This window comes from Acomys minous (genome assembly GCF_964271855.1).
Source record: "Acomys minous genome assembly, chromosome: 1".
Classification (NCBI taxonomy): Eukaryota; Metazoa; Chordata; class Mammalia; order Rodentia; family Muridae; genus Acomys; species Acomys minous.
In genome coordinates this window covers 101,427,261-101,433,260 of record NC_140483.1, presented here as the reverse complement: position 1 = coordinate 101,433,260, position 6,000 = coordinate 101,427,261, and positions in this window count along the sequence as shown.

The following is a 6,000-nucleotide window of genomic DNA, read 5'->3' as shown; positions in this document are numbered from 1 at the left end:
GCAACATCACAGATAAAGTTATTATCACAGAGAAGAGTTCTAGCTAACTCTATCCTGTGAGCAGAGGATTTTGTGTCACACTGGATTCTACCTTCAAATATATGCAGAAGCCTAGTTCTTTCCAGGGAGAGAGGAGATGCTGCTCCAGGTAATGTCAAGTAATCAATTGTGTACAGAAGCTGACAGATAAAGAAAGCACTTCCACTTAGGATTTTGAAAAAAACATTTCACATATAAATAAATGAAGGGAAGCTTTGAAAATATGTAAAGCAGATAGCAACTACTGAAAAGAAAATTTTATTTTGTGATACTTTGGATCAATGGGTCTAAGAGAGCTAAAAACTAGTACTGGCTCTACTATCTTTCCAGACCTTTTTGTTAAGAAACATGATTTTAGGCTTCTTTAAATTAACTAATGCAAAAGAGCTTCAACCAGGAATATATACATAGCCTAGGAGCAACTTGATTCTGCTTAGGGATGAGAAAATATCAAGGAATTAGCTGTGTGACAGTTAGTTTTCGTCAAATAGATAGGGAGGAAAAGGAAATCTCAGTTTAAGAGATTCATTCAACAAATTGGCATTCCTTCAGGGCATTACCTTGATAGACAATTGAGAGAGGAGAATGTCTTGCCTGTGGTGGGAAATGCCACACCTGGGTAAGTAGTCATGGTTATATGTGATACCTTAATAGTAACCTGGCAGCAAGCTTGTAGGAAGTGTTTTTTTTTTTTTTATGATCTCTGCTTCAGTTTCTGCCTCCCAGTTCCTGCCTTACGTAACCACCTTGGTTTCACTTGATGATGGGCTAGAAGATGAGATAAAACCCTTTCCTCCTCAAGTAGGTTTTGCCAATATTTTCTTCTAGTCATGGAGAAGAAACTAAAATAGATTGGCAATGTGAACTTGCATTCAGTCTTTGCCGTCAGTCTGAGCGGCTTGAAACACTTGCTTAAATGCAGCAGATGTTATAACAGAGATTATACTATAGAAAATCTGCTGGAAAACAAATTAGGAGCCTCTTCCAGAAGAAGATGCCAACCAAAACAGAAGTTTAATCCTAGAAAAGACATTGTTAAAGTGTGTGGAATAAGAACAAGCATTCCCAGAATCAGATAAAAATGAGTAAGAACTGACAGTAACAAGAGGCAATGTGAAGAAATGTAAATAGATATGGTTCCATTTTTTGATTCCATGGCTTTGGAGCTAGGGACTCCCTGTTTTTTGTTTTTGTTTTTGTTTTTCTTTTCTTTTTAAAAGTCTATTGATCATTAGTTGATACTGAAAACATTTTAAAGAAGCAGTCTTAGAAACCAGGAATGATTCTTAAAAATGGATAAGATAACTATTTGCTACCCATGTCTTGATGAATAATATAAAGCCACCTGTTAAAACTAAGAATGAAACAGGTCCAGGAATGAAAATACATATAGAAGTAGTTAGTATTTTGTTTATAAAGAAACAAAACAATGGAGTATATTAGTACCAACAGATTTCAAGGAAACTAATCTCTGCAAATTGAAAGGGTCATCAAAATTGTGGTTAAAATAATAAAATATTAAGGAAATATATTAGAAAAAATATATCTCCAAAGGCTATGTGGAGGCACTCAATGATGAGGCATCTGGGAGCAAGGAAAGCCTCATAAGGATGGTTCAGAAAGAAGGTCCAGGGCCATAGAAAGATGCCCAAGAAACAATGGATTTCTTTAAATCCACCCTAAAGGATCTTGTTAAGAAGACATAATTTAAAAAAGAAGCAATCAATTTTGTATGTTAGTACTTGATAAAAGATGTGAGAAATAAGAACTTACTCATGTGGGTTATCACATAAGAAGTAAGAAATAACTTGTAATACTACTGGTATTTTTTAAACAAAGTTTGATTGGTACAGATTTATAGAAGCTAAAGAGAGGGGAGTGGAAGTCTATAAGTGTGGAAATCAGAGTTATGTAGTTGGGCTAAGTGAGCAAGCAAAGATCTGGTATGCTGCAGAAGGAATTAGAGTTACATGACCTTCACCTCTTTAAAAGTGAGAAAAAGCATCATGGCTCAAGGCAGAAGGAATGAGATAAGGTTCAACAAAGAGACAGTGGCTATGATAGAAATGTCTGAGACCTGAGAGAGGTATTTGTATGGAGCAGTGGTGCAGGCCATTACTGTTAATCATATATGAAGTTTATTATCCAAGAAAGTAAGAGAATAGCAAGAAGAAAGAGGGATAGTAGATTCTAGAAGGCTTCTCTACCCCTGCTAGTTCACAAATAATCCAGACAGGGTCCTTTTGCATTTATAAAAAGCTTTAAGGCACAGTAACTGGGCAGGTATCAACCCTCTAAGTTATTTTGCTTTTTCCCAGCTACGCATGTCACTTGCCTTAATATTTCCTCTCTGGGCTGCTTCTTTTGTATCTGGCCAGCTGTCATGGCCTCCTGTTCATGATTCATACTGGCTTCCTCTCCTCCTTCTGGCTTCCTCTCCTCCTGCTCTATCTTCTGTTTCATCTCTTTCCCCCTCTCACTTTTCCTCCCCACCTTGTGGTCTCTATCAGACACTAAGCCCAGCCTACTTCTGTTCTGCTCAGTAACAGGTTCTGGCAACTTTATTAACCAATCAACTTTAAATTAGGTAGAGCAAGGTATAAACAACAAAGAGTGGTGTTCTGAGGATGTACTCATCTGGGCAGCAACCTGTTCTTGGAGGGCAGTAATTAGCATTAGAGTACCAGATCAACCCCCAACAGATTTTTTTACTGGTGTCTTCTCAAGAGATTTAATAGGGTTACTGGAAGAAAACAAAAAGAGACAAAAGGCAACATGAGATCTGAGTCTTGTTTCTTCTGTTTTGCAACAAATACGTCCTTCAGTAATCCCCAAACAAAGATATAGACTTGAGATAAGTAAGTAATATTTCCACAGCATTTTTCATGCATATATTAGTTTCCTGTGGTTTCCACAAATTAGTGGTTTAATTTTCAAAAACATTATTTCACACAGTACTTGAGGCCAGAAGTTCAAAATTGCATCTCAACAATATTACATATAATTTAAATTGAAATAAAATAATCCAGAATACCTCTGGAGTTTAATGGGAGAATTGGATCTGCATTTCTTCCAGATGCTGGCAGCTATCAGACACTCTTGCCTTGAAGCTCTATCACTCTAATACTCCTTAATGGACAGATTGCTTTCTCTTCTATGTTTTGTCTTTCCTGAGAATAGTTGCCATTGGATTTAAATGCCGCAATGACAGTCTAGAGTCATATCAAGGTCCTTAATTTCATTACAATTGTAAAGTGTCATTTCCAAATAAAGTATACATTATCTCAGAGAATTTGATGAAGACAAGTTTTCTAGAGAGAGACCACTTGATACATGACAGTCCCAAATATATGTAAAGCTGCTAGGCTTCCAAAGTCACTACGTAATTCCCTAGAAGTTCTTCATGCATTGGTTGCCTCTGTCTTTCAATGTTCCCAATTATGACCTTTTTTGGTCACATTTGGTAAGCTTACTTGTCAATTTTTCTATTGCTGTTTGATGTAATGTTATCAAGGAGACACATTAGAATTGTGCTGTCCCTGCCAAAATGTTATTTTGTGAGACAACAAAAGCACCAGTGGCAGCATTGCTATCCTGCATTCTGTGTCCTCATCACCATTTCCTCTGTTGGCTGCTGCCAAAATTTAAAAGTTTCTGGGAGTCCATGAGGCTATAGAGTATCAAGTCTGTCTGTTGTGATGCCCTGTGTGCATGTGTACCAAGATTTTACAATGATGAGTTCATGTTCAATATTCCTTCAATGTACTTATTGTCTCACTGTTGAAACAACTCTATGATATGAAATAAATGTATGCACATGTGTATCATATCAGTCTGCAACTAAATTAAATAACAATCCTTGAATGTCAAAATATGTTATTTGCCCACAAGTATCCTTGACAGTAAATATTTCCATTCCATTTGTTAAAACAGAATCCAAATAAAACTCATGTATTGTAAGTAGTTGATAGGCTTTCGTTTGTTTGTTTGTTTGTTTTAATTTTTATTTTTGTTTTGTTTTAAATTTATCTCCTGTCCCTTTCTGGTGTAAACACAAGAATCCTTTCCCTGGGGAAACACAAACAGACCTCCACTACTTCTATACACAGCATGAAAATCAAAAACATAACCAAGAACAAAACAATAAGGTTCTGGCAGAGCCGAAATTAGAAAAATAATCTTGTCTTTTGGCCAGAACAAACCACACTTCCTTAGTACCTAAGTAGTACTTTATGTTTTCACCAACAGACACAAGACCAAAAGCAGTCTCTAGCCTTCACTGTGATGTCAGCAGCAGTAATCAGCTCACTCATTCTTGTTCCCATATACTCACCATGCACACGTTTTTCCCCTTTTCCTTGCAGGTTTAAGAGGAATATTGGTTTCTTTTGGGTTTTGATAAAATTGTCTTCCTGAAAGCAACATTAATGGAGAAATGAGTTATTTGTCTTATAGTGCCAGATTGATGGAGAACACCATGGCAAATGACTCATGGTTATAGGAGGGGCAGGGTGCCAAGAGCAGGAAATGATTGAGCACATTTCCTCTTTACTCCGGAAAGAGAAAGGTGGCATGCTGGGAGCAAAAATGTCCTTATGCTTACAGATAATCACTAGGGAAACCAAGAGTGCTAAGCACACAGGATTCTTTCTTCAAAGGGGGAGATGCACAACAGATTTCCACCCAGAAGGCTAGGAATGGAGATAGATAATAGCCTAGGTGACCTCTTTCCTATCTCTATAGTCAAGGAATCTTCCAGGTTTCCACAATTGGACCAGTGGTGATAGAAAACCTAGGTGAACTCTGGGCTGCTCATATGAAAGTGACTACACCAGATCCTCATTTTAAAGATAACATGTAGCCTATCTATACATATCATTTTCATAGCAGTGACATGTACTTTGAGAAGAGTTTTCATGCAGATATGCATCTTTGCCCAAATGGGATCATGTTTAACCAGGAAGTTTTTTCTAAATTGCACTATATGTGTGTCTAAAATAAATTGCCTGTTGTCAGACTCTAGAAGTATGAACCAGCACGAGATACTGAGACCTTTAGAACTGGATTTCTTTCTGGCCTCACATAGATCATTATACTGTCAGTCCTACTGTTTGTTGAGCCCCCAACAATAGCAACAAGTGGGATTAGGTTATATGCTCTCAAAGAAAGTGGCATACTTTTTCCAGCAAAGCCATACATCCTATAGGCTCTAAAACATTTCCAGATAATTTCATCATTATGCTTGAGAAATGACTCAATGATTCAGCAAATAACCCACATATAGGTCCACAACGTTCTTTAAATTCAGCCCTAGAGGAGTATGACAACTTCTCCTGGCCTCCACAGGTACCATGCATGGATGCAGTGAACAAAAATCAACACAGGAAAAATACATTTACACATTAAAAAAATAAAGCTCTAATGCCTGGAGACCTCATATTCATACAGAAGTCTTGAGGGTCATTTTATATTCAAATCACAGTCTGCATATTTTTTACGTCATGGCTCATACTTTGTTGTATTCAATAACTTTATGGACTAAAACTGATGACTTTTTTATTCTTATAATTTTTCATTGTTAATATGAATGATTATATGAGTTGAATTGTGTCTTCAGCTATTGTTTAATTCCCCCACTACTAGCCAATCAATAGAGAGTCCCCACTCAAGTATGAGAATAATTATTTTCTTAAGAAAACTCTAAAATATACCTATCAACATGAGGAAATGATGATGGTCAAATTAGTTATGTGGATAAATAGATGTAGATGAATGAAATCATATTTATAGTCTCTTACTCTGCAGAAAAAACAGCTCCAGGTAGAGGAAGGACCTAAACAAAGATATGATTCTCTGAATCTGGTAGAGAAGAAAGTAGGAAATATACTTGAACTCATTAATGCAATAAAGAACTCTCTCAACAGGACCCTGATAATACAGGCTTTAAGACAATCAGTAGAG